The sequence below is a fragment of the Podarcis pityusensis genome, assembly GCF_964106645.2.
Source record: "Podarcis pityusensis genome assembly, chromosome: W".
NCBI lineage: Eukaryota > Metazoa > Chordata > Lepidosauria > Squamata > Lacertidae > Podarcis > Podarcis pityusensis.
Genome location: NC_138045.1, coordinates 3,294,485 through 3,322,476, shown reverse-complemented (window position 1 = coordinate 3,322,476; position 27,992 = coordinate 3,294,485).

The following is a 27,992-nucleotide window of genomic DNA, read 5'->3' as shown; positions in this document are numbered from 1 at the left end:
GCAGCAGCAGCAGCAGTGACCCGGAAGCCTCCCTCAGGCCTCTTAAGCTGTGGCGGTGAGTGCAGGCTCCGCCCCCTAGGCCAGATGGAGTCGGTAGGAAAGGGAGCGGCCCACCCAGCACTCACTAGAGCAGCAGCAGCAGCAGCAGTGTTCCGGAAGCCGCTCTCAGGCCTCTTAAGCTGTGGCGGTGAGTGCAGGCTCCGCCCCCTAGGCCAGATGGAGTTGGCAGGAAAGGGAGCGGCCCACCCAGCACTCACTAGAGCAGCAGCAGCAGCAGCAGTGTCCCAGAAGCCTCTCTCAGGCCTCTTAAGCTGTGGCGGTGAGTGCAGGCTACGCCCCCTAGGCCAGATGGAGTTGACAGGAAAGGGAGCGGCCCACCCAGCACTCACTAGAGCAGCAGCAGCAGCAGCAGCAGTGTCCCGGAAGCCTCCCTCAGGCCTCTTAAGCTGTGGCGGTGAGTGCAGGCTCCGCCCCCTAGGCCAGATGGAGTTGGCAGGAAAGGGAGCGGCCCACTCAGCACTCACAGAGCAGCAGCAGCAGCAGCAGCAGTGTTCCGGATGCCTCTCTCAGGCCTCTTAAGCTGTTACGGTGAGTGCAGGCTCCGCCCCCTAGGCCAGATGGAGTTGGCAGGAAAGGGAGTGGCCCACCCAGCAGTCACTAGAACAGCAGCAGCAGCAGTGTCCCAGAAGCCTCCCTCAGGCCTCTTAAGCTGTGGCGGTGAGTGCAGGCTCCGCCCCCTAGGTCAGATGGAGTTGGCAGGAAAGGGAGTGGCCCACCCAGCAGTCACTAGAACAGCAGCAGCAGCAGTGTCCCAGAAGCCTCCCTCAGGCCTTTTAAGCTGTGGCGGTGCGTGCAGGCTCCGCCCCCTAGGCCAGATGGAGTCGGTAGGAAAGGGAGCGGCCCACCCAGCACTCACTAGAGCAGCAGCAGCAGCAGCAGTGTTCCGGAAGCCGCTCTCAGGCCTCTTAAGCTGTGGCGGTGAGTGCAGGCTCCGCCCCCTAGGCCAGATGGAGTTGGCAGGAAAGGGAGCGGCCCACCCAGCACTCACTAGAGCAGCAGCAGCAGCAGCAGTGTCCCAGAAGCGTCTCTCAGGCCTCTTAAGCTGTGGCGGTGAGTGCAGGCTCCGCCCCCTAGGCCAGATGGAGTTGACAGGAAAGGGAGCGGCCCACCCAGCACTCACTAGAGCAGCAGCAGCAGCAGCAGCAGTGTCCCGGAAGCCTCCCTCAGGCCTCTTAAGCTGTGGCGGTGAGTGCAGGCTCCGCCCCCTAGGCCTAATGGAGTTGGCAGGAAAGGGAGCGGCCCACCCAGCACTCACTAGAGCAGCAGCAGCAGCAGTGTCCCAGAAGCCTCTCTCAGGCCGCTTAAGCTGTGGCGGTGAGTGCAGGCTCCGCCCCCTAGGCTAGATGGAGTTGGCAGGAAAGGGAGCGGCCCACCCAGCACTCACTAGAGCAGCAGCAGCAGCAGTGTCACGGAAGCCTCCCTCAGGCCTCTTAAGCTGTGGCGGGGAGTGCAGGCTCCGCCCCTTAGGCCAGATGGAGTTTGCGGGAAAGGGAGCGGCCCACCCAGCACTCACTAGAGCAGCAGCAGTGTCCCGGAAGCCTCCCTCAGGCCTCTTAAGCTGTGGCGGTGAGTGCAGGCTCCGCCCCCTAGGCCAGATGGAGTTGGCAGGAAAGGGAGCGGCCCACCCAGCACTCACTAGAGCAGCAGCAGTGTCCCGGAAGCCTCGCTCAGGCTTCTTAATATGTGGCGGTGAGTGCAGGCTCCGCCCCCTAGGCCAGATGGAGTTGGCAGGAAAGGGAGCGGCCCACCCAGCACTCCATAGAGCAGCAGCAGCAGCAGCAGTGTCCCGGAAGCCTCCCTCAGGCCTCTTAAACTGTGGCGGAGAGTGCAGGCTCCGCCCCCTAGGCCAGATGGAGCTGGCAGGAAAGGGAGCGGCCCACCAAGCACTCACTAGAGCAGCAGCAGCAGCAGTGTCCCGGAAGCCTCCCTCAGGCCTCTTAAGCTGTGGCGGTGAGTGCAGGCTCCGCCCCCTAGGCCAGATGGAGTTGGCAGGAAAGGGAGCGGCCCACCCAGCACTCCATAGAGCAGCAGCAGCAGTGTCCCGGAAGCCTCCCTCAGGCCTCTTAAACTGTGGCGAAGAGTGCAGGCTCCGCCCCCTAGGCCAGATGGAGTTGGCAGGAAAGGGAGCGGCCCACCAAGCACTCACTAGAGCAGCAGCAGCAGCAGTGTCCCGGAAGCCTCCCTCAGGCCTCTTAAGCTGTGGCGGTGAGTGCAGGCTCCGCCCCCTAGGCCAGATGGAGTTGGCAGGAAAGGGAGCGGCCCACCCAGCACTCACTAGAGCACCAGCAGTGTTCCGGAAGCCTCCCTCAGGCCTCTTAAGCTGTGGCGGTGAGTGCAGGCTCCGCCCCCTAGGCAAGATGGAGTTGGCAGGAAAGGGAGCGGCACACCCAGCACTCACTAGAGCAGCAGCAGCAGTGTTCCGGAAGCATCCCTCAGGCCTCTTAAGCTGTGGCGGTGAGTGCAGGCTCCGCCCCCTAGGCCAGATGGAGTTGGCAGGAAAGGGAGCGGCCCATCCAGCACTGACTAGAGCATCAGCAGCAGTGTTCCGGAAGCCTCCCTCAGGCCTCTTAAGCTGTGGCGGTGAGTGCAGGCTCCGCCCCCTAGGCCAGATGGAGTGGACAGGAAAGGGAGCAGCTCACCCAGCACTCACTAGAGCAGCAGCAGCAGCAGTGTCCCAGAAGCCTCCCTCAGGCCTTTTAAGCTGTGGCGGTGAGTGCAGGCTACGCCCCCTAGGCCACATGGAGTTGACAGGAAAGGGAGCGGCCCACCCAGCACTCACTAGAGCAGCAGCAGCAGCAGCAGTGACCCGGAAGCCTCCCTCAGGCCTCTTAAGCTGTGGCGGTGAGTGCAGGCTCCGCCCCCTAGGCCAGATGGAGTCGGTAGGAAAGGGAGCGGCCCACCCAGCACTCACTAGAGCAGCAGCAGCAGCAGCAGTGTTCCGGAAGCCGCTCTCAGGCCTCTTAAGCTGTGGCGGTGAGTGCAGGCTCCGCCCCCTAGGCCAGATGGAGTTGGCAGGAAAGGGAGCGGCCCACCCAGCACTCACTAGAGCAGCAGCAGCAGCAGCAGTGTCCCAGAAGCCTCTCTCAGGCCTCTTAAGCTGTGGCGGTGAGTGCAGGCTACGCCCCCTAGGCCAGATGGAGTTGACAGGAAAGGGAGCGGCCCACCCAGCACTCACTAGAGCAGCAGCAGCAGCAGCAGCAGTGTCCCGGAAGCCTCCCTCAGGCCTCTTAAGCTGTGGCGGTGAGTGCAGGCTCCGCCCCCTAGGCCAGATGGAGTTGGCAGGAAAGGGAGCGGCCCACTCAGCACTCACAGAGCAGCAGCAGCAGCAGCAGCAGTGTTCCGGATGCCTCTCTCAGGCCTCTTAAGCTGTTACGGTGAGTGCAGGCTCCGCCCCCTAGGCCAGATGGAGTTGGCAGGAAAGGGAGTGGCCCACCCAGCAGTCACTAGAACAGCAGCAGCAGCAGTGTCCCAGAAGCCTCCCTCAGGCCTCTTAAGCTGTGGCGGTGAGTGCAGGCTCCGCCCCCTAGGTCAGATGGAGTTGGCAGGAAAGGGAGTGGCCCACCCAGCAGTCACTAGAACAGCAGCAGCAGCAGTGTCCCAGAAGCCTCCCTCAGGCCTTTTAAGCTGTGGCGGTGCGTGCAGGCTCCGCCCCCTAGGCCAGATGGAGTCGGTAGGAAAGGGAGCGGCCCACCCAGCACTCACTAGAGCAGCAGCAGCAGCAGCAGTGTTCCGGAAGCCGCTCTCAGGCCTCTTAAGCTGTGGCGGTGAGTGCAGGCTCCGCCCCCTAGGCCAGATGGAGTTGGCAGGAAAGGGAGCGGCCCACCCAGCACTCACTAGAGCAGCAGCAGCAGCAGCAGTGTCCCAGAAGCGTCTCTCAGGCCTCTTAAGCTGTGGCGGTGAGTGCAGGCTCCGCCCCCTAGGCCAGATGGAGTTGACAGGAAAGGGAGCGGCCCACCCAGCACTCACTAGAGCAGCAGCAGCAGCAGCAGCAGTGTCCCGGAAGCCTCCCTCAGGCCTCTTAAGCTGTGGCGGTGAGTGCAGGCTCCGCCCCCTAGGCCTAATGGAGTTGGCAGGAAAGGGAGCGGCCCACCCAGCACTCACTAGAGCAGCAGCAGCAGCAGTGTCCCAGAAGCCTCTCTCAGGCCGCTTAAGCTGTGGCGGTGAGTGCAGGCTCCGCCCCCTAGGCTAGATGGAGTTGGCAGGAAAGGGAGCGGCCCACCCAGCACTCACTAGAGCAGCAGCAGCAGCAGTGTCACGGAAGCCTCCCTCAGGCCTCTTAAGCTGTGGCGGGGAGTGCAGGCTCCGCCCCTTAGGCCAGATGGAGTTTGCGGGAAAGGGAGCGGCCCACCCAGCACTCACTAGAGCAGCAGCAGTGTCCCGGAAGCCTCCCTCAGGCCTCTTAAGCTGTGGCGGTGAGTGCAGGCTCCGCCCCCTAGGCCAGATGGAGTTGGCAGGAAAGGGAGCGGCCCACCCAGCACTCACTAGAGCAGCAGCAGTGTCCCGGAAGCCTCGCTCAGGCTTCTTAATATGTGGCGGTGAGTGCAGGCTCCGCCCCCTAGGCCAGATGGAGTTGGCAGGAAAGGGAGCGGCCCACCCAGCACTCCATAGAGCAGCAGCAGCAGCAGCAGTGTCCCGGAAGCCTCCCTCAGGCCTCTTAAACTGTGGCGGAGAGTGCAGGCTCCGCCCCCTAGGCCAGATGGAGCTGGCAGGAAAGGGAGCGGCCCACCAAGCACTCACTAGAGCAGCAGCAGCAGCAGTGTCCCGGAAGCCTCCCTCAGGCCTCTTAAGCTGTGGCGGTGAGTGCAGGCTCCGCCCCCTAGGCCAGATGGAGTTGGCAGGAAAGGGAGCGGCCCACCCAGCACTCCATAGAGCAGCAGCAGGAGTGTCCCGGAAGCCTCCCTCAGGCCTCTTAAACTGTGGCGAAGAGTGCAGGCTCCGCCCCCTAGGCCAGATGGAGTTGGCAGGAAAGGGAGCGGCCCACCAAGCACTCACTAGAGCAGCAGCAGCAGCAGTGTCCCGGAAGCCTCCCTCAGGCCTCTTAAGCTGTGGCGGTGAGTGCAGGCTCCGCCCCCTAGGCCAGATGGAGTTGGCAGGAAAGGGAGCGGCCCACCCAGCACTCACTAGAGCACCAGCAGTGTTCCGGAAGCCTCCCTCAGGCCTCTTAAGCTGTGGCGGTGAGTGCAGGCTCCGCCCCCTAGGCAAGATGGAGTTGGCAGGAAAGGGAGCGGCACACCCAGCACTCACTAGAGCAGCAGCAGCAGTGTTCCGGAAGCATCCCTCAGGCCTCTTAAGCTGTGGCGGTGAGTGCAGGCTCCGCCCCCTAGGCCAGATGGAGTTGGCAGGAAAGGGAGCGGCCCACCCAGCACTCATAGTGTAGCAGCAGCAGCAGCAGTGTCCCGGAAGCCTCCCTCAGGCCTCTTAAGCTGTGGCGGTGCGTGCAGGCTCCGCCCCCTAGACCAGATGGAGTTGGCAGTAAAGGGAGCGGCCCACCCAGCACTCACTAGAGGAGCAGCAGCAGCAGTGTCCCAGAAGCCTCCCTCAGGCCTTTTTAGCTGTGGCGTTGAGTGCGGACTCCGCCCCCTAGGCCAGATGGAGTTGGCAGTAATGGGAGCGGACCATCCAGCCCTCACTAGAGCAGCAGCAGCAGCGGCATTGTCCCGGAAGCCTCCCTCAGGCCTCTTAAGCTGTGGCGGTGCGTACAGGCTCCGCCCCCTAGGCCAGATGGAGTTGGCAGGAAAGGGAGCGGCCCACCCAGCACTCACTAGAGCAACAGCAGCAGTGTCCTGGAAGCCTCCCTCAGGCCTCTTAAGCTGTGGTGGTGAGTGCTGGCTCCGCCCCCTAGGCCAGATGGAGTTGGCAGGAAAGGGAGCGGCCCACCCAGCACTCACTGGAACAGCAGCAGCAGCAGCAGTGTCCCGGAAGCCTCCCTCAGGCCTCTTAAGCTGTGGCGGTGAGTGCAGGCTCTGCCCCCTAGACCAGATGGAGTTGGCAGGAAAGGGAGCGGCCCACCCAGCACTCACTAGAGGAGCAGCAACAGCAGTGTCCCGGAAGCCTCCCTCAGGCCTCTTTAGCTGTGGCGTTGAGTGCGGACTCCGCCCCCTAGGCCAGATGGAGTTGGCAGGAAAGGGAGCGGCCCATCCAGCCCTCACGAGAGCAGCAGCAGCAGCGGCATTGTCCCGGAAGCCTCCCTCAGGCCTCTTAAGCTGTGGCGGTGAGTGCAGGCTCCGCCCCCTAGTCCAGAGGGAGTTGGCAGGAAAGGGAGCGGCCCATCCAGCACTCACTAGAGCAGCAGCAGCAGAAGTGTCCCGGAAGCATCCCTCAGGCCTCCTAAGCTGTGGCGGTAAGTGCAGGCTCCGCCCCCTAGGCCAGATGGAGTTGGCAGGAAAGGGAGCGGCCCACCCAGCACTCACTAGACCAGCAGCAGTGTTCCGGAAGCCTCCCTCAGGCCTCTTAAGCTGTGGCGGTGAGTGCAGGCTCCGCCCCCTAGGCCAGATGGAGTTGGCAGGAAAGGGAGCGGCCCACCCAGCACTCACTGGAACAGCAGCAGCAGCAGCAGTGTCCCGGAAGCCTCCCTCAGGCCTCTTAAGCTGTGGCGGTGAGTGCAGGCTCCGCCCCCTAGGCCAGATGGAGTTGGCAGGAAAGGGAGTGGCCCACCCAGCAGTCACTAGAACAGCAGCAGCAGCAGTGTCCCGGAAGCCTCCCTCAGGCCTCTTAAGCTGTGGCGGTGAGTGCAGGCTCCGCCCCCTAGGCCTAATGGAGTTGGCAGGAAAGGGAGCGGCCCACCCAGCACTCACTAGACCAGCAGCAGTGTTCCGGAAGCCTCCCTCAGGCCTCTTAAGCTGTGGCGGTGAGTGCAGGCTCCGCCCCCTAGGCCAGATGGAGTTGGCAGGAAAGGGAGCGGCACACCCAGCACTCACTAGAGCAGCAGCAGCAGTGTTCCGGAAGCCTCCCTCAGGCCTCTTAAGCTGTGGCGGTGAGTGCAGGCTCCGCCCCCTAGGCCAGATGGAGTTGGCAGGAAAGGGAGCGGCCCACCCAGCACTCATAGTGTAGCAGCAGCAGCAGCAGTGTCCCGGAAGCCTCCCTCAGGCCTCTTAAGCTGTGGCGGTGCGTGCAGGCTCCGTCCCGTAGACCAGATGGAGTTGGCAGGAAAGGGAGCGGCCCACCCAGCACTCACTAGAGGAGCAGCAGCAGCAGTGTCCCGGAAGCCTCCCTCAGGCCTTTTTAGCTGTGGCGTTGAGTGCGGACTCCGCCCCCTAGGCCAGATGGAGTTGGCAGTAAAGGGAGCGGCCCATCCAGCCCTCACTAGAGCAGCAGCAGCAGCGGCATTGTCCCGGAAGCCTCCCTCAGGCCTCTTAAGCTGTGGCGGTGCGTACAGGCTCCGCCCCCTAGGCCAGATGGAGTTGGCAGGAAAGGGAGCGGCCCACCCAGCACTCACTAAAGCAACAGCAGCAGTGTCCCGGAAGCCTCCCTCAGGCCTCTTAAGCTGTGGTGGTGAGTGCTGGCTCCGCCCCCTAGGCCAGATGGAGTTGGCAGGAAAGGGAGCGGCCCACCCAGCACTCATAGTGTAGCAGCAGCAGCAGCAGTGTCCCAGAAGCCTCTCTCAGGCCTCTTAAGCTGTGGCGGTGAGTGCAGGCTCCGCCCCCTAGGCCAGATGGAGTTGGCAGGAAAGGGAGCGGCCCACTAAACACTCACTAGAGCAGCAGCAGCAGCAGCAGCAGTGTCCTGGAAGCCTCCCTCAGGCCTCTTAAGCTGTGGCGGTGAGTGCAGGCTCTGCCCTGTAAGCCAGATAGAGTTGGCAGGAAAGGGAGCGGCCCACCCAGCACTCACTAGAGCAATAGCAGCAGCAGTGTCCCGGAAGCTTCCCTCAGGCCTCTTAAGCTGTGGCGGTGAGTGCAGGCTCCGCCCCCTAGGCCAGATGGAGTTGGCAGGAAAGGGAGCGCCCCACCCAGCACTCACTAGAGCAGCAGCAGCAGCAGAGTCCCGGAAGCCTCCCTCAGGCCTCTTAAGCTGTTGCGGTGAGTGCAGGCTCCGCCCCCTAGGCCAGATGGAGTTGGCAGGAAAGGGAGCGGCCCACCCAGCACTCACTGGAACAGCAGCAGCAGCAGCAGTGTCCCGGAAGCCTCCCTCAGGCCTCTTAAGCTGTTGCGGTGAGTGCAGGCTCCGCCCCCTAGGCCAGAGGGAGTTGGCAGGAAAGGGAGCGGCCCATCCAGCACTCACTAGAGCAGCAGCAGCAGAAGTGTCCCGGAAGCCTCCCTCAGGCCTCTTAAGCTGTGGCGGTGAGTGCAGGCTCCGCCCCCTATGCCAGATGGAGTTGGCAGGAAAGGGAGCGGCCCACCCAGCACTCACTAGAGCTGCTGCAGCAGCTGAGTCCCGGAAGCCTCCCTCAGGCCTCTTAATCTGTGGCGGTGAGTGCAGGCTCCGCCCCCTAGGCCAGATGGAGTTGGCAGGAAAGGGAGTGGCCCACCCAGCAGTCACTAGAACAGCAGCAGCAGCAGTGTCCCGGAAGCCTCCCTCAGGCCTCTTAAGCTGTGGCGGTGTGTGCAGGCTCCGCCCCCTAGGCCAGATGGAGTTGGCAGGAAAGGGAGCGGCCCACCCAGCACTCACTAGAGGAGCAGCAACAGCAGTGTCCCGGAAGCCTCCCTCAGGCCTCTTTAGCTGTGGCGTTGACTGCGGACTCCGCCCCCTAGGCCAGATGGAGTTGGCAGGAAAGGGAGCGGCCCACCCAGCACTCACTGGAACAGCAGCAGCAGCAGCAGTGTCCCGGAAGCCTCCCTCAGGCCTCTTAAGCTGTGGCGGTGAGTGCAGGCTCCGCCCCCTAGGCCAGAGGGAGTTGGCAGGAAAGGGATCGGCCCACCCAGCACTCACTAGAGGAGCAGCAACAGCAGTGTCCCGGAAGCCTCCCTCAGGCCTCTTAAGCTGTGGCGGTGTGTGCAGGCTCCGCCCCCTAGGCCAGATGGAGTTGGCAGGAAAGGGGGCGGCCCACCCAGCACTCACTGGAACAGCAGCAGCAGCAGCAGCAGTGTTCCGGATGCCTCTCTCAGGCCTCTTAAGCTGTTGCGGTGAGTGCAGGCTCCGCCCCCTAGGCCAGATGGAGTTGGCAGGAAAGGGAGCGGCCCACCCAGCACTCACTGGAACAGCAGCAGCAGCAGCAGCAGTGTTCCGGATGCCTCTCTCAGGCCTCTTAAGCTGTTGCGGTGAGTGCAGGCTCCGCCCCCTAGGCCAGATGGAGTTGGCAGGAAAGGGAGCGGCCCACTCAGCACTCACTAGAGCAGCAGCAGCAGCAGCAGCAGTGTTCCGGATGCCTCTCTCAGGCCTCTTAAGCTGTTGCGGTGAGTGCAGGCTCCGCCCCCTAGGCCAGATGGAGTTGGCAGGAAAGGGAGCGGCCCACCCAGCACTCACTAGAGCTGCTGCAGCAGCAGAGTCCCGGAAGCCTCCCTCAGGCCTCTTAAGCTGTGGCGGTGAGTGCAGGCTCCGCCCCCTAGGCCAGATGGAGTTGGCAGGAAAGGGAGCGGCCCACCCAGCACTCACTAGACCAGCAGCAGTGTCCCGGAAGCCCCCCTTGGCCTTGTAAGTTGTGGCGGTGAGTGCAGGCTACGCCCCCTGGGCCAGATGGAGTTGGCAGGAAAGGGAGCAGCACATCCAGCACTCATAGTGCAGCAGCAGCAGCAGAAGCAGTGTCCCGGAAGCCTCCCTCAGGCCTCTTAAGCTGTGGCGGTGCGTGCAGGCTCCGCCCCCTAGGCCAGATGGAGTTGGCAGGAAAGGGAGCGGCCCACCCAGCACTCACTAGAGCAGCAGCAGCAGCAGTGTCCCCGAAGCCTCCCTCAGGCCTCTTAAGCTGTGGCGGTGAGTGCAGGCTCCGTCCCCTAGACCAGATGGAGTTGGCAGGAAAGGGAGCGGCCCACCCAGCACTCACTAGAGGAGCAGCAACAGCAGTGTCCCGGAAGCCTCCCTCAGGCCTCTTTAGCTGTGGCGTTGACTGCGGACTCCGCCCCCTAGGCCAGATGGAGTTGGCAGGAAAGGGAGCGGCCCACCCAGTACTCAGTAGAGCTGTTGCAGCAGCAGAGTCCCGGAAGCCTCCCTCAGGCCTCTTAAGCTGTTGCGGTGAGTGCAGGCTCCGCCCCCTAGGCCAAATGGAGTTGGCAGGAAAGGGAGCGGCCCACCCAGCACTCATTAGAGCAGCAGCAGCAGCAGCAGCAGCAGTGTCCAGGACGCCTCTCTCAGGCCTCTTAAGCTGTGGCGGTGAGTGCAGGCTCCGTCTCCTAGACCAGTTGGAGTTGGCAGGAAAGGGAGCGGCCCACCCAGCACTCACTAGAGGAGCAGCAACAGCAGTGTCCCGGAAGCCTCCCTCAGGCCTCTTTAGCTGTGGCGTTGACTGCGGACTCCGCCCCCTAGGCCAGATGGAGTTGGCAGGAAAGGGAGCGGCCCACCCAGCACTCACTAGAGCAGCAGCAGCAGCAGCAGCTGTGTCCCGGAAGCCTCCCTCAGGCCTCTGAAGCTGTGGCGGTGAGTGCAGGCTCCGTCTCCTAGGCCAGATGGAGTTGGCAGGAAAGGGAGCGGCCCACCCAGCACTCACTAGAGGAGCAGCAACAGCAGTGTCCCGGAAGCCACCCTCAGGCCTCTTTAGCTGTGGCGTTGACTGCGGACTCCGCCCCCTAGGCCAGATGGAGTTGGCAGGAAAGGGAGCGGCCCACCCAGCACTCACTGGAACAGCAGCAGCAGCAGCAGTGTCCCGGAAGCCTCCCTCAGGCCTCTTAAGCTGTGGCGGTGAGTGCAGGCTCCGCCCCCTAGGCCAGAGGGAGTTGGCAGGAAAGGGATCGGCCCACCCAGCACTCACTAGAGGAGCAGCAACAGCAGTGTCCCGGAAGCCTCCCTCAGGCCTCTTAAGCTGTGGCGGTGTGTGCAGGCTCCGCCCCCTAGGCCAGATGGAGTTGGCAGGAAAGGGAGCGGCCCACCCAGCACTCACTAGAGGAGCAGCAACAGCAGTGTCCCGGAAGCCTCCCTCAGGCCTCTTAAGCTGTGGCGTTGACTGCGGACTCCGCCCCCTAGGCCAGATGGAGTTGGCAGGAAAGGGAGCGGCCCACCCAGCACTCACTGGAACAGCAGCAGCAGCAGCAGTGTCCCGGAAGCCTCCCTCAGGCCTCTTAAGCTGTGGCGGTGAGTGCAGGCTCCGCCCCCTAGGCCAGAGGGAGTTGGCAGGAAAGGGATCGGCCCACCCAGCACTCACTAGAGCAGCAGCAGTGTCCCGGAAGCCTCCCTCAGGCCTCTTAAGCTGTGGCGGTGAGTGCAGGCTCCGCCCCCTAGGCCAGATGGAGTTGGCAGGAAAGGGAGCGGCCCACCCAGCACTCACTAGACCAGCAGCAGTGTTCCGGAAGCCTCCCTCAGGCCTTGTAAGTTGTGGCGGTGAGTGCAGGCTACGCCCCCTAGGCCAGATGGAGTTGGCAGGAAAGGGAGCAGCACATCCAGCACTCATAGTGCAGCAGCAGCAGCAGCAGTGTCCAGGAAGCCTCCCTCAGGCCTCTTAAGCTGTGGCGGTGCGTGCAGGCTCCGCCCCCTAGGCCAGATGGAGTTGGCAGGAAAGGGAGCGGCCCACCCAGCACTCACTAGAGCAGCAGCAGCAGCAGCAGTATCCCGGACGCCTCCCTCAGGCCTCTTAAGCTGTGGCGGTGCGTGCAGGCTCCGCCCCCTAGGCAAGATGGAGTTGGCAGGAAAGGGAGCGGCCCACCCAGCACTCACTAGAGCAGCAGCAGCAGCAGTGTCCCCGAAGCCTCCCTCAGGCCTCTTAAGCTGTGGCGGTGCGTGCAGGCTCCGCCCCCTAGGCCAGATGGAGTTGGCAGGAAAGGGAGCGGCCCACCCAGCACTCACTAAAGCAGCAGCAGCAGCAGCAGCAGTGTCACGGAAACCTCCCTCAGGCCTCTTATGCTGTGGCGGTGAGTGCAGGCTCCTCCCCTTAGGCCAGATGGAGTTTGCGGGAAAGGGAGCGGCCCACCCAGCACTCACTAGAGCAGCAGCAGTGTCCCGGAAGCCTCCCTCAGGCCTCTTAAGCTGTGGCGGTGAGTGCAGGCTCCGCCCCCTAGGCCAGATGGAGTTGGCAGGAAAGGGAGCGCCCCACCCAGCACTCACTAGAGCAGCAGCAGCAGCAGTGTCCCGGAAGCCTCCCTCAGGCCTCTTAAACTGGGGCGGAGAGTGCAGGCTCCGCCCCCTAGGCCAGATGGAGTTGGCAGGAAAGGGAGCGGCCCACCAAGCACTCACTAGAGCAGCAGCAGCAACAGTGTCCCGGAAGCCTCCCTCAGGCCTCTTAAGCTGTGGCGGTGAGTGCAGGCTCCGCCCCCTAGGCCAGATGGAGTTGGGAGGAAAGGGAGCGGCCCACCCAGCACTCACTAGAGCAGCAGCAGAAGCAGCTACCTGGAAGCCTCCCTCAGGCCTCTTATGCTGTGGCGGTGTGTGCAGGCTCCGCCCCCTAGGCCAGATGGAGTTGGCAGGAAAGGGAGCGGCCCACCCAGCACTCACTAGAGCAGCAGCAGCAGCAGAGTCCCGGAAGCCTCCCTCAGGCCTCTGAAGCTGTGGCAGTGAGAGCAGGCTCCGCCCCCTAGGCCAGATGGAGTTGGCAGGAAAGGGAGCGGCCCACCCAGCACTCACTGGAACAGCAGCAGCAGCAGCAGTGTCCCGGAAGCCTCACTCAGGCCTCTTAAGCTGTGGCGGTGAGTGCGGACTCCGCCCCCTAGGCCAGATGGAGTTGGCTGGAAAGGGAGCGGCGCACCCAGCACTCACTGGAACAGCAGCAGCAGCAGCAGTGTCCCGGAAGCCTCCCTCAGGCCTCTTAAGCTGTGGCGGTGAGTGCAGGCTCCGCCCCCTAGGCCAGATGGAGTTGGCAGGAAAGGGAGTGGCCCACCCAGCAGTCACTAGAACAGCAGCAGCAGCAGTGTCCCGGAAGCCTCCCTCAGGCCTCTTAAGCTGTGGCGGTGAGTGCAGGCTCCGTCTCCTAGGCCAGATGGAGTTGGCAGGAAAGGGAGCGGCCCACCCAGCACTCACTAGAGGAGCAGCAACAGCAGTGTCCCGGAAGCCTCCCTCAGGCCTCTTTAGCTGTGGCGTTGACTGCGGACTCCGCCCCCTAGGCCAGATGGAGTTGGCAGGAAAGGGAGCGGCCCACCCAGCACTCACTGGAACAGCAGCAGCAGCAGCAGTGTCCCGGAAGCCTCCCTCAGGCCTCTTAAGCTGTGGCGGTGAGTGCAGGCTCCGCCCCCTAGGCCAGAGGGAGTTGGCAGGAAAGGGATCGGCCCACCCAGCACTCACTAGAGCAGCAGCAGTGTCCCGGAAGCCTCCCTCAGGCCTCTTAAGCTGTGGCGGTGAGTGCAGGCTCCGCCCCCTAGGCCAGATGGAGTTGGCAGGAAAGGGAGCGGCCCAACCAGCACTCACTAGACCAGCAGCAGTGTTCCGGAAGCCTCCCTCAGGCCTTGTAAGTTGTGGCGGTGAGTGCAGGCTACGCCCCCTAGGCCAGATGGAGTTGGCAGGAAAGGGAGCAGCACATCCAGCACTCACTAGAGCAGCAGCAGCAGCAGCAGTATCCCGGACGCCTCCCTCAGGCCTCTTAAGCTGTGGCGGTGAGTGCAGGCTCCGCCCCCTAGGCCAGATGGAGTTGGCAGGAAAGGGAGCGGCCCACCCAGCACTCACTACAGAGGCAGCAGCAGCAGTGTCCCCGAAGCCTCCCTCAGGCCTCTTATGCTGTGGCGGTGAGTGCAGTCTCCACCCCCTAGGCCAGATGGAGTTTGCGGGAAAGGGAGCGGCCCACCCAGCACTCACTAGAGCAGCAGCAGCAGCAGTGTCCCCGAAACCTCCCTCAGGCCTCTTATGCTGTGGCGGTGAGTGCAGTCTCCACCCCCTAGGCCAGATGGAGTTTGCGGGAAAGGGAGCGGCCCACCCAGCACTCACTAGAGCAGCAGCAGTGTCCCGGAAGCCTCCCTCAGGCCTCTTAAGCTGTGGCGGTGAGTGCAGGCTCCGCCCCCTAGGCCAGATGGAGTCGGCAGGAAAGGGAGCGCCCCACCCAGCACTCACTAGAGCAGCAGCAGCAGCAGTGTCCCGGAAGCCTCCCTCAGGCCTCTTAAACTGTGGCGGAGAGTGCAGGCTCCGCCCCCTAGGCCAGATGGAGTTGGGAGGAAAGGGAGCGGCCCACCCAGCACTCACTAGAGCAGCAGCAGCAGCAGAGTCCCGGAAGCCTCCCTCAGGCCTCTGAAGCTGTGGCAGTGAGAGCAGGCTCCGCCCCCTAGGCCAGATGGAGTTGGGAGGAAAGGGAGCGGCCCACCCAGCACTCACTAGAGCACAGCAGCAGCAGCAGTGTCCCGGAAGCCTCGCTCAGGCTTCTTAATATGTGGCGGTGAGTGCAGGCTCCGCCCCCTAGGCCAGATGGAGTTGGCAGGAAAGGGAGCGCCCCACCCAGCACTCACTAGAGCAGCAGCAGCAGCAGTGTCCCGGAAGCCTCCCTCAGGCCTCTTAAACTGTGGCGGAGAGTGCAGGCTCCGCCCCCTAGGCCAGATGGAGTTGGCAGGAAAGGGAGCGGCCCACCAAGCACTCACTAGAGCAGCAGCAGCAACAGTGTCCCGGAAGCCTCCCTCAGGACTCTTAAGCTGTGGCGGTGAGTGCAGGCTCCGCCCCCTAGGCCAGATGGAGTTGGGAGGAAAGGGAGCGGCCCACCCAGCACTCACTAGAGCAGCAGCAGCAGCAGAGTCCCGGAAGCCTCCCTCAGGCCTCTGAAGCTGTGGCAGTGAGAGCAGGCTCCGCCCCCTAGGCCAGATGGAGTTGGCAGGAAAGGGAGCGGCCCACCCAGCACTCACTGGAACAGCAGCAGCAGCAGCAGTATCCCGGAAGCCTCCCTCAGGCCTCTTAAGCTGTGGCGGTGAGTGCAGGCTCCGCCCCCTAGACCAGATGGAGTTGGCAGGAAAGGGAGCGGCCCACCCAGCACTCACTAGAGGAGCAGCAACAGCAGTGTCCCGGAAGCCTCCCTCAGGCCTCTTTAGCTGTGGCGTTGAGTGCGGACTCCGCCCCCTAGGCCAGATGGAGTTGGCTGGAAAGGGAGCGGCGCACCCAGCACTCACTGGAACAGCAGCAGCAGCAGCAGTGTCCCGGAAGCCTCCCTCAGGCCTCTTAAGCTGTGGCGGTGAGTGCAGGCTCCGCCCCCTAGGCCTAATGGAGTTGGCAGGAAAGGGAGCGGCCCACCCAGCACTCACTAGAGCAGCAGCAGCAGAAGTGTCCTGGAAGCCTCCCTCAGGCCTCTTAAGCTGTGGCGGTGAGTGCAGGCTCCGCCCCCTAGGCCAGATGGAGTTGGCAGGAAAGGGAGCGGCCCACCCAGCACTCACTAGAGCAGCAGCAGTGTCCCGGAAGCCTCCCTCAGGCCTCTTAAGCTGTGGCGGTGAGTGCAGGCTCCGCCCCCTAGGCCTAATGGAGTTGGCAGGAAAGGGAGCGGCCCACCCAGCACTCACTAGAGCAGCAGCAGTGTCCCGGAAGCCTCCCTCAGGCCTCTTAAGCTGTGGCGGTGAGTGCAGGCTCCGCCCCCTAGGCCAGATGGAGTTGGCAGGAAAGGGAGCGGCCCACCCAGCACTCACTAGAGCAGCAGCAGCAGCAGTGTCCCGGAAGCCTCGCTCAGGCTTCTTAATATGTGGCGGTGAGTGCAGGCTCCGCCCCCTAGGCCAGATGGAGTTGGCAGGAAAGGGAGCGCCCCACCCAGCACTCACTAGAGCAGCAGCAGTGTCCCGAAAGCCTCCCTCAGGCCTCTTAAACTGTGGCGGAGAGTGCAGGCTCCGCCCCCTAGGCCAGATGGAGTTGGCAGGAAAGGGAGCGGCCCACCCAGCACTTACTAGAGCAGCAGCAGCAGCAGTGTCCCGGAAGCCTCGCTCAGGCTTCTTAATATGTGGCGGTGAGTGCAGGCTCCGCCCCCTATGCCAGATGGAGTTGGCAGGAAAGGGAGCGCCCCACCCAGCACTCACTAGAGCAGCAGCAGTGTCCCGGAAGCCTCCCTCAGGCCTCTTAAACTGTGGCGGAGAGTGCAGGCTCCGCCCCCTAGGCCAGATGGAGTTGGCAGGAAAGGGAGCTGCCCACCAAGCACTCACTAGAGCAGCAGCAGCAGCAGTGACCCGGAAGCCTCCCTCAGGCCTCTTAAGCTGTGGCGGTGAGTGCAGGCTCCGCCCCCTAGGCCAGATGGAGTTGGGAGGAAAGGGAGCGGCCCACCCAGCACTCACTAGAGCAGCAGCAGAAGCAGCTACCTGGAAGCCTCCCTCAGGCCTCTTATGCTGTGGCGGTGCGTGCAGGCTCCGCCCCCTAGGCCAGATGGAGTTGGCAGGAAAGGGAGCGGCCCACCCAGCACTCACTAGAGCAGCAGCAGTGTCCCGGAAGCCTCCCTCAGGCCTCTTAAGCTGTGGCGGTGAGTGCAGGCTCCGCCCCCTAGGCCTAATGGAGTTGGCAGGAAAGGGAGCGGCCCACCCAGCACTCACTAGAGCAGCAGCAGTGTCCCGGAAGCCTCCCTCAGGCCTCTTAAGCTGTGGCGGTGAGTGCAGGCTCCGCCCCCTAGGCCTAATGGAGTTGGCAGGAAAGGGAGCGGCCCACCCAGCACTCACTAGAGCAGCAGCAGTGTCCCGGAAGCCTCCCTCAGGCCTTTTTAGCTGTGGCGTTGAGTGCGGACTCCGCCCCCTAGGCCAGATGGAGTTGGCAGGAAAGGGAGCGGCCCACCCAGCACTCACTAGAGCAGCAGCAGCAGCAGTGTCCCGGAAGCCTCGCTCAGGCTTCTTAATATGTGGCGGTGAGTGCAGGCTCCGCCCCCTAGGCCAGATGGAGTTGGCAGGAAAGGGAGCGCCCCACCCAGCACTCACTAGAGCAGCAGCAGCAGCAGTGTCCCGAAAGCCTCCCTCAGGCCTCTTAAACTGTGGCGGAGAGTGCAGGCTCCGCCCCCTAGGCCAGATGGAGTTGGCAGGAAAGGGAGCGGCCCACCCAGCACTTACTAGAGCAGCAGCAGCAGCAGTGTCCCGGAAGCCTCGCTCAGGCTTCTTAATATGTGGCGGTGAGTGCAGGCTCCGCCCCCTATGCCAGATGGAGTTGGCAGGAAAGGGAGCGCCCCACCCAGCACTCACTAGAGCAGCAGCAGTGTCCCGGAAGCCTCCCTCAGGCCTCTTAAACTGTGGCGGAGAGTGCAGGCTCCGCCCCCTAGGCCAGATGGAGTTGGCAGGAAAGGGAGCGGCCCACCAAGCACTCACTAGAGCAGCAGCAGCAGCAGTGACCCGGAAGCCTCCCTCAGGCCTCTTAAGCTGTGGCGGTGAGTGCAGGCTCCGCCCCCTAGGCCAGATGGAGTTGGGAGGAAAGGGAGCGGCCCACCCAGCACTCACTAGAGCAGCAGCAGAAGCAGCTACCTGGAAGCCTCCCTCAGGCCTCTTATGCTGTGGCGGTGCGTGCAGGCTCCGCCCCCTAGGCCAGATGGAGTTGGCAGGAAAGGGAGCGGCCCACCCAGCACTCACTAGAGCAGCAGCAGTGTCCCGGAAGCCTCCCTCAGGCCTCTTAAGCTGTGGCGGTGAGTGCAGGCTCCGCCCCCTAGGCCTAATGGAGTTGGCAGGAAAGGGAGCGGCCCACCCAGCACTCACTAGAGCAGCAGCAGTGTCCCGGAAGCCTCCCTCAGGCCTCTTAAGCTGTGGCGGTGAGTGCAGGCTCCGCCCCCTAGGCCTAATGGAGTTGGCAGGAAAGGGAGCGGCCCACCCAGCACTCACTAGAGCAGCAGCAGTGTCCCGGAAGCCTCCCTCAGGCCTTTTTAGCTGTGGCGTTGAGTGCGGACTCCGCCCCCTAGGCCAGATGGAGTTGGCAGGAAAGGGAGCGGCCCACCCAGCACTCACTAGAGCAGCAGCAGCAGCAGTGTCCCGGAAGCCTCGCTCAGGCTTCTTAATATGTGGCGGTGAGTGCAGGCTCCGCCCCCTAGGCCAGATGGAGTTGGCAGGAAAGGGAGCGCCCCACCCAGCACTCACTAGAGCAGCAGCAGCAGCAGTGTCCCGAAAGCCTCCCTCAGGCCTCTTAAACTGTGGCGGAGAGTGCAGGCTCCGCCCCCTAGGCCAGATGGAGTTGGCAGGAAAGGGAGCGGCCCACCCAGCACTTACTAGAGCAGCAGCAGCAGCAGTGTCCCGGAAGCCTCGCTCAGGCTTCTTAATATGTGGCGGTGAGTGCAGGCTCCGCCCCCTATGCCAGATGGAGTTGGCAGGAAAGGGAGCGGCCCACCCAGCACTTACTAGAGCAGCAGCAGCAGCAGTGTCCCGGAAGCCTCCCTCAGGCCTCTTAAACTGTGGCGGTGAGTGCAGGCTCCGCCCCCTAGGCCAGATGGAGTTGGCAGGAAAGGGAGCGGCCCACCAAGCACTCACTAGAGCAGCAGCAGCAGCAGTGTCCCGGAAGCCTCCCTCAGGCCTCTTAAGCTGTGGCGGTGAGTGCAGGCTCCGCCCCCTAGGCCAGATGGAGTTGGGAGGAAAGGGAGCGGCCCACCCAGCACTCACTAGAGCAGCAGCAGAAGCAGCTACCTGGAAGCCTCCCTCAGGCCTCTTATGCTGTGGCGGTGTGTGCAGGCTCCGCCCCCTAGGCCAGATGGAGTTGGCAGGAAAGGGAGCGGCCCACCCAGCACTCACTAGAGCAGCAGCAGCAGCAGAGTCCCGGAAGCCTCCCTCAGGCCTCTTAAGCTGTTGCGGTGAGTGCAGGCTCCGCCCCCTAGGCCAGATGGAGTTGGCAGGAAAGGGAGCGGCCCACCCAGCACTCACTAGAGCAGCAGCAGCAGTGTCCCGGAAGCCTCCCTCAGGCCTCTTAAGCTGTGGCGGTGAGTGCAGGCTCCGCCCCCTAGACCAGATGGAGTTGGCAGGAAAGGGAGCGGCCCACCCAGCACTCACTAGAGGAGCAGCAACAGCAGTGTCCCGGAAGCCTCCCTCAGGCCTCTTTAGCTGTGGCGTTGAGTGCGGACTCCGCCCCCTAGGCCAGATGGAGTTGGCTGGAAAGGGAGCGGCCCACCCAGCACTCACTGGAACAGCAGCAGCAGCAGCAGTGTCCCGGAAGCCTCCCTCAGGCCTCTTAAGCTGTGGCGGTGAGTGCAGGCTCCGCCCCCTAGGCCTAATGGAGTTGGCAGGAAAGGGAGCGGCCCACCCAGCACTCACTAGAGCAGCAGCAGCAGAAGTGTCCTGGAAGCCTCCCTCAGGCCTCTTAAGCTGTGGCGGTGAGTGCAGGCTCCGCCCCCTAGGCCAGATGGAGTTGGCAGGAAAGGGAGCGGCCCACTCAGCACTCACTAGAGCAGCAGCAGCAGCAGCAGCAGTGTTCCGGATGCCTCCCTCAGGCCTCTTAAGCTGTTGCGGTGAGTGCAGGCTCCGCCCCCTAGGCCTAATGGAGTTGGCAGGAAAGGGAGCGGCCCACCCAGCACTCACTAGAGCAGCAGCAGTGTCCCGGAAGCCTCCCTCAGGCCTCTTAAGCTGTGGCGGTGAGTGCAGGCTCCGCCCCCTAGGCCAGATGGAGTTGGCAGGAAAGGGAGCGGCCCACCCAGCACTTACTAGAGCAGCAGCAGCAGCAGTGTCCCGGAAGCCTCGCTCAGGCTTCTTGATATGTGGCGGTGAGTGCAGGCTCCGCCCCCTAGGCCAGATGGAGTTGGCAGGAAAGGGAGCGCCCCACCCAGCACTCACTAGAGCAGCAGCAGCAGTGTCCCGGAAGCCTCCCTCAGGCCTCTTAAACTGTGGCGGAGAGTGCAGGCTCCGCCCCCTAGGCCAGATGGAGTTGGCAGGAAAGGGATCGGCCCACCCAGCACTCACTAGAGCAGCAGCAGCAGCAGTGTCGCGGAAGCCTCCCTCAGGCCTCTTAAGCTGTGGCGGTGAGTGCAGGCTCCGCCCCCTAGGCCAGATGGAGTTGGCAGGAAAGGGAGCGGCCCACCCAGCACTCACTAGAGCAGCAGCAGCAGCAGTGTCCCGGAGGCCTCCCTCAGGCCTCTTAAGCTGTGGCGGTGAGTGCAGGCTCCGCCCCCTAGGCCAGATGGAGTTCGGAGGAAAGGGAGCGGCCCACCCAGCACTCACTAAAGCAGCAGCAGCAGTGTCCCGGAAGCCTCCCTCAGGCCTCTTATGCTGTGGCGGTGAGTGCAGGCTCCGCCCCCTAGGCCAGATGGAGTTGGCAGGAAAGGGAGCGGCCCACCCAGCACTCACTAGAGCAGCAACAGCAGCAGTGTCCCAGAAGCCTCCCTCAGGCCTCTTAAGCTGTGGCGGTGAGTGCAGGCTCCGCCCCCTAGGCCAGATGGAGTTGGCAGGAAAGGGAGCGGCTCACCCAGCACTCACTAGAGCTGTTGCAGCAGCAGAGTCCCGGAAGCCTCCCTCAGGCCTCTTAAGCTGTTGCGGTGAGTGCAGGCTCCGCCCCCTAGGCCAGATGGAGTTGGCAGGAAAGGGAGCGGCCCACCCAGTACTCAGTAGAGCTGTTGCAGCAGCAGAGTCCCGGAAGCCTCCCTCAGGCCTCTTAAGCTGTTGCGGTGAGTGCAGGCTCCGCCCCCTAGGCCAAATGGAGTTGGCAGGAAAGGGAGCGGCCCACCCAGCACTCATTAGAGCAGCAGCAGCAGCAGCAGCAGCAGTGTCCAGGACGCCTCTCTCAGGCCTCTTAAGCTGTGGCGGTGAGTACAGGCTCCGCCCCCTAGGCCAGATGGAGTTGGCAGGAAAGGGAGCGGCCCACCCAGCACTCACTAGAGCAGCAGCAGCAGCAGTGTCCCGGAAGCCTCCCTCAGGCCTCTTAAGCTGTGGTGGTGAGTGCAGCCTCCGCCCCCTAGGCCAGATGGAGTTGCCAGGAAAGGGAGCGGCCCACCCAGCACTCACTAAAGCAGCAGCAGCAGTGTCCCGGAAGCCTCCCTCAGGCCTCTCAAGCTGTGGCGGTGAGTGCAGGCTCCGCCCCCTAGGCCAGATGGAGTTGGCAGGAAAGGGAGCGGCCCACCCAGCACTCACTAGAGCAGCAGCAGCAGCAGCAGTGTTCCGGAAGCCTCCCTCAGGCCTCTTAAGCTGTGGCGGTGAGTGCAGACTCCGCCCCCTAGGCCAGATGGAGTCGGCAGGAAAGGGAGCGGCCCACCCAGCACTCACTAGAGCAGCAGCAGCAGCAGTGTCCCGGAAGCCTCCCTCAGGCCTCTTAAGCTGTGGCGGTGAGTGCAGGCTACCCCCCCTAGGCCAGATGGAGTTGGCAGGAAAGGGAGCGGCCCACCCAGCACTCACTAGAGCAGCAGCAGCAGCAGCAGTGTTCCGGAAGCCTCCCTCAGGCCTCTTAAGCTGTGGCGGTGAGTGCAGACTCCGCCCCCTAGGCCAGATGGAGTCGGCAGGAAAGGGAGCGGCCCACCCAGCACTCACTAGAGCAGCAGCAGCAGCAGTGTCCCGGAAGCCTCCCTCAGGCCTCTTAAGCTGTGGCGGTGAGTGCAGGCTACCCCCCCTAGGCCAGATGGAGCTGGCAGGAAAGGGAGCGGCCCACCCAGCACACACTAGAGCAGAAGCAGCAGTGTTCCGGAAGCCTCCCTCAGGCCTCTTAAGCTGTGGCGGTGAGTTCAGGCTCCGCCCCCTAGGCCAGATGGAGTTGGCAGGAAAGGGAGCGGCCCACCCAGCACTCACTAGAGCAGCAGCACAGCAGCAGCAGTGTTCCGCAAGCCTCTCTCAGGCCTCTTAAGCTGTGGCGGTGAGTGCAGGCTCCGCCCCCTAGGCCAGATGGAGTTGGCAGGAAAGGGAGCGGCCCACCCAGCACTTACTACAGCAGCAGCAGCAGCAGTGTCCCAGAAGCCTCCCTCAGGCCTCTTAAGCTGTTGCGGTGAGTGCAGGCTCCGCCCCCTAGGCCAGATGGAGTTGGCAGGAAAGGGAGCGGCCCACCCAGCACTCACTAGAGCAGCAGCAGCAGCAGCAGCAGCAGTGTCCCAGAAGCCTCCCTCAGGCCTCTTAAGCTGTGGCGGTGAGTGCAGGCTCCGCCCCTTAGGCCAGATGGAGTTGGCAGGAAAGGGAGCGGCCCACCCAGCACTCACTAGAGCAGCAGCAGCAGTGTCCCGGAAGCCTCCCTCAGGCCTCTTAAAATGTGGCGGTGAGTGCAGGCTACCCCCCCTAGGCCAGATGGAGCTGGCAGGAAAGGGAGCGGCCCACCCAGCACACACTAGAGCAGAAGCAGCAGTGTCCCGGAAGCCTCCCTCAGGCCTCTTAAGCTGTGGCGGTGAGTTCAGGCTCCGCCCCCTAGGCCAGATGGAGTTGGCAGGAAAGGGAGCGGCCCACCCAGCTCTCACTAGAGCAGCAGCAGCAGCAGCAGTGTCCCGGAAGCCTCTCTCAGGCCTCTGAAGCTGTGGCAGTGAGAGCAGGCTCCGCCCCCTAGGCCAGATGGAGTTGGCAGGAAAGGGAGCGGCCCACCCAGCACTCACTAGAGCAGCAGCAGCAGCAGCAGCAGCAGTGTCCCAGAAGCCTCCCTCAGGCCTCTTAAGCTGTGGCGGTGAGTGCAGGCTCCGCCCCTTAGGCAAGATGGAGTTGGCAGGAAAGGGAGCGGCCCACCCAGCACTCACTGGAACAGCAGCAGCAGCAGCAGTGTCCCGGAAGCCTCCCTCAGGCCTCTTAAGCTGTGGCGGTGAGTGCAGGCTCCGCGCCCTATGCCAGATGGTGTCGGCAGGAAAGGGAGCGGCCCACCCAGCACTCACTAGAGCAGCAGCAGCAGTGTCCCGGAAGCCTCCCTCAGGCCTCTTAAACTGTGGCGGTGAGTGCAGGCTACCCCCCCTAGGCCAGATGGAGCTGGCAGGAAAGGGAGCGGCCCACCCAGCACACACTAGAGCAGAAGCAGCAGTGTCCCGGAAGCCTCCCTCAGGCCTCTTAAGCTGTGGCGGTGAGTTCAGGCTCCGCCCCCTAGGCCAGATGGAGTTGGCAGGAAAGGGAGCGGCCCACCCAGCTCTCACTAGAGCAGCAGCAGCAGCAGCAGTGTCCCGGAAGCCTCTCTCAGGCCTCTGAAGCTGTGGCAGTGAGAGCAGGCTCCGCCCCCTAGGCCAGATGGAGTTGGCAGGAAAGGGAGCGGCCCACCCAGCACTTACTACAGCAGCAGCAGCAGCAGTGTCCCAGAAGCCTCCCTCAGGCCTCTTAAGCTGTGGCGGTGAGTGCAGGCTCCGCCCCCTAGGCCAGATGGAGTTGGCAGGAAAGGGAGCGGCCCACCCAGCACTCACTAGAGCTGCTGCAGCAGCAGAGTCCCGGAAGCCTCCCTCAGGCCTCTTAAGCTGTGGCGGTGAGTGCAGGCTCCGCCCCCTAGGCCAGATGGAGTTGGCAGGAAAGGGAGCGGCCCACCCAGCACTCACTAGAGCAGCAAAAGCAGCAGCAGTGTCCCGGAAGCCTCCCTCAGGCCTCTTAAACTGTGGCGGTGAGTGCAGGCTACCCCCCCTAGGCCAGATGGAGCTGGCAGGAAAGGGAGCGGCCCACCCAGCACACACTAGAGCAGAAGCAGCAGTGTCCCGGAAGCCTCCCTCAGGCCTCTTAAGCTGTGGCGGTGAGTTCAGGCTCCGCCCCCTAGGCCAGATGGAGTTGGCAGGAAAGGGAGCGGCCCACCCAGCTCTCACTAGAGCAGCAGCAGCAGCAGCAGTGTCCCGGAAGCCTCTCTCAGGCCTCTGAAGCTGTGGCAGTGAGAGCAGGCTCCGCCCCCTAGGCCAGATGGAGTTGGCAGGAAAGGGAGCGGCCCACCCAGCACTTACTACAGCAGCAGCAGCAGCAGTGTCCCAGAAGCCTCCCTCAGGCCTCTTAAGCTGTGGCGGTGAGTGCAGGCTCCGCCCCCTAGGCCAGATGGAGTTGGCAGGAAAGGGAGCGGCCCACCCAGCACTCACTAGAGCTGCTGCAGCAGCAGAGTCCCGGAAGCCTCCCTCAGGCCTCTTAAGCTGTGGCGGTGAGTGCAGGCTCCGCCCCCTAGGCCAGATGGAGTTGGCAGGAAAGGGAGCGGCCCACCCAGCACTCACTAGAGCAGCAAAAGCAGCAGCAGTGTCCCGGAAGCCTCCCTCAGGCCTCTTAACCTGTGGCGGTGAGTGCAGGCTCCGCCCCCTAGGCCAGATAGAGTTGGCAGGAAAGGGAGTGGCCCACCCAGCACTCACTAGAGCAGCAGCAGCAGCAGCAGTGTTCCGGAAGTCTCTCTCTGGCCTCTTAAGCTGTGGCGGTGAGGGCAGGCTCCGCCCCCTAGGCCAGATGGAGTTGGCAGGAAAGGGAGCGGCTCACCCAGCACTCACTAGAGCTGTTGCAGCAGCAGAGTCCCGGAAGCCTCCCTCAGGCCTCTTAAGCTGTTGCGGTGAGTGCAGGCTCCGCCCCCTAGGCCAGATGGAGTTGGCAGGAAAGGGAGCGGCCCACCCAGTACTCAGTAGAGCTGTTGCAGCAGCAGAGTCCCGGAAGCCTCCCTCAGGCCTCTTAAGCTGTTGCGGTGAGTGCAGGCTCCGCCCCCTAGGCCAAATGGAGTTGGCAGGAAAGGGAGCGGCCCACCCAGCACTCATTAGAGCAGCAGCAGCAGCAGCAGCAGCAGCAGCAGTGTCCAGGACGCCTCTCTCAGGCCTCTTAAGCTGTGGCGGTGAGTACAGGCTCCGCCCCCTAGGCCAGATGGAGTTGGCAGGAAAGGGAGCGGCCCACCCAGCACTCACTAGAGCAGCAGCAGCAGCAGTGTCCCGGAAGCCTCCCTCAGGCCTCTTAAGCTGTGGCGGTGAGTTCAGGCTCCGCCCCCTAGGCCAGATGGAGCTGGCAGGAAAGGGAGCGGCCCACCCAGCACACACTAGAGCAGAAGCAGCAGTGTTCCGGAAGCCTCCCTCAGGCCTCTTAAGCTGTGGCGGTGAGTTCAGGCTCCGCCCCCTAGGCCAGATGGAGTTGGCAGGAAAGGGAGCGGCCCACCCAGCACTCACTAGAGCAGCAGCACAGCAGCAGCAGTGTTCCGCAAGCCTCTCTCAGGCCTCTTAAGCTGTGGCGGTGAGTGCAGGCTCCGCCCCCTAGGCCAGATGGAGTTGGCAGGAAAGGGAGCGGCCCACCCAGCACTTACTACAGCAGCAGCAGCAGCAGTGTCCCAGAAGCCTCCCTCAGGCCTCTTAAGCTGTTGCGGTGAGTGCAGGCTCCGCCCCCTAGGCCAGATGGAGTTGGCAGGAAAGGGAGCGGCCCACCCAGCACTCACTAGAGCAGCAGCAGCAGCAGCAGCAGCAGTGTCCCAGAAGCCTCCCTCAGGCCTCTTAAGCTGTGGCGGTGAGTGCAGGCTCCGCCCCTTAGGCAAGATGGAGTTGGCAGGAAAGGGAGCGGCCCACCCAGCACTCACTGGAACAGCAGCAGCAGCAGCAGTGTCCCGGAAGCCTCCCTCAGGCCTCTTAAGCTGTGGCGGTGAGTGCAGGCTCCGCGCCCTATGCCAGATGGTGTCGGCAGGAAAGGGAGCGGCCCACCCAGCACTCACTAGAGCAGAAGCAGCATTGTCCCGGAAGCCTCCCTCAGGCCTCTTAAGCTGTGGCGGTGAGTGCAGGCTCCGCCCCCTAGGCCAGATGGAGTTGGCAGGAAAGGGAGCGGCCCACCCAGCTCTCACTAGAGCAGCAGCAGCAGCAGCAGTGTCCCGGAAGCCTCTCTCAGGCCTCTGAAGCTGTGGCAGTGAGAGCAGGCTCCGCCCCCTAGGCCAGATGGAGTTGGCAGGAAAGGGAGCGGCCCACCCAGCACTTACTACAGCAGCAGCAGCAGCAGTGTCCCAGAAGCCTCCCTCAGGCCTCTTAAGCTTTTGCGGTGAGTGCAGGCTCCGCCCCCTAGGCCAGATGGAGTTGGCAGGAAAGGGAGCGGCTCACCCAGCACTCACTAGAGCTGTTGCAGCAGCAGAGTCCCGGAAGCCTCCCTCAGGCCTCTTAAGCTGTTGCGGTGAGTGCAGGCTCCGCCCCCTAGGCCAGATGGAGTTGGCAGGAAAGGGAGCGGCCCACCCAGTACTCAGTAGAGCTGTTGCAGCAGCAGAGTCCCGGAAGCCTCCCTCAGGCCTCTTAAGCTGTTGCGGTGAGTGCAGGCTCCGCCCCCTAGGCCAAATGGAGTTGGCAGGAAAGGGAGCGGCCCACCCAGCACTCATTAGAGCAGCAGCAGCAGCAGCAGTGTCCAGGACGCCTCTCTCAGGCCTCTTAAGCTGTGGTGGTGAGTGCAGGCTCCGCCCCCTAGGCCAGATGGAGTTGCCAGGAAAGGGAGCGGCCCACCCAGCACTCACTAGAGCAGCAGCAGCAGCAGTGTCCCGGAAGCCTCCCTCAGGCCTCTTAAGCTGTGGTGGTGAGTGCAGGCTCCGCCCCCTAGGCCAGATGGAGTTGCCAGGAAAGGGAGCGGCCCACCCAGCACTCACTAAAGCAGCAGCAGCAGTGTCCCGGAAGCCTCCCTCAGGCCTCTCAAGCTGTGGCGGTGAGTGCAGGCTCCGCCCCCTAGGCCAGATGGAGTTGGCAGGAAAGGGAGCGGCCCACCCAGCACTCACTAGAGCAGCAGCAGCAGCAGCAGTGTTCCGGAAGCCTCCCTCAGGCCTCTTAAGCTGTGGCGGTGAGTGCAGACTCCGCCCCCTAGGCCAGATGGAGTCGGCAGGAAAGGGAGCGGCCCACCCAGCACTCACTAGAGCAGCAGCAGCAGCAGTGTCCCGGAAGCCTCCCTCAGGCCTCTTAAGCTGTGGCGGTGAGTGCAGGCTCCGCGCCCTAGGCCAGATGGAGCTGGCAGGAAAGGGAGCGGCCCACCCAGCACACACTAGAGCAGAAGCAGCAGCAGTGTTCCGGAAGCCTCCCTCAGGCCTCTTAAGCTGTGGCGGTGAGTTCAGGCTCCGCCCCCTAGGCCAGATGGAGTTGGCAGGAAAGGGAGCGGCCCACCCAGCACTCACTAGAGCAGCAGCACAGCAGCAGCAGTGTTCCGCAAGCCTCTCTCAGGCCTCTTAAGCTGTGGCGGTGAGTGCAGGCTCCGCCCCCTAGGCCAGATGGAGTTGGCAGGAAAGGGAGCGGCCCACCCAGCACTTACTACAGCAGCAGCAGCAGCAGTGTCCCAGAAGCCTCCCTCAGGCCTCTTAAGCTGTTGCGGTGAGTGCAGGCTCCGCCCCCTAGGCCAGATGGAGTTGGCAGGAAAGGGAGCGGCCCACCCAGCACTCACTAGAGCAGCAGCAGCAGCAGCAGCAGCAGTGTCCCAGAAGCCTCCCTCAGGCCTCTTAAGCTGTGGCGGTGAGTGCAGGCTCCGCCGCTTAGGCCAGATGGAGTTGGCAGGAAAGGGAGCGGCCCACCCAGCACTCACTGGAACAGCAGCAGCAGCAGCAGTGTCCCAGAAGCCTCCCTCAGGCCTCTTAAGCTGTGGCGGTGAGTGCAGGCTCCGCCGCTTAGGCCAGATGGAGTTGGCAGGAAAGGGAGCGGCCCACCCAGCACTCACTGGAACAGCAGCAGCAGCAGCAGTGTCCCAGAAGCCTCCCTCAGGCCTCTTAAGCTGTGGCGGTGAGTTCAGGCTCCGCCCCCTAGGCCAGATGGAGTTGGCAGGAAAGGGAGCGGCCCACCCAGCTCTCACTAGAGCAGCAGCAGCAGCAGCAGCAGCAGTGTCCCGGAAGCCTCTCTCAGGCCTCTGAAGCTGTGGCAGTGAGAGCAGGCTCCGCCCCCTAGGCCAGATGGAGTTGGCAGGAAAGGGAGCGGCCCACCCAGCACTTACTACAGCAGCAGCAGCAGCAGTGTCCCAGAAGCCTCCCTCAGGCCTCTTAAGCTTTTGCGGTGAGTGCAGGCTCCGCCCCCTAGGCCAGATGGAGTTGGCAGGAAAGGGAGCGGCCCACCCAGCACTCACTAGAGCAGCGGCAGCAGCAGCAGTGTCCCGGAAGCCTCCCTCATCCTTCTTAAGCTGTGGCGGTGAGTGCAGGCTCCGCCCCCCAGGCCAGATGGAGTTGGCAGGAAAGGGAGCGGCCCACCCAGCACTCACTAGAGCAGCGGCAGCAGCAGCAGTGTCCCGGAAGCCTCCCTC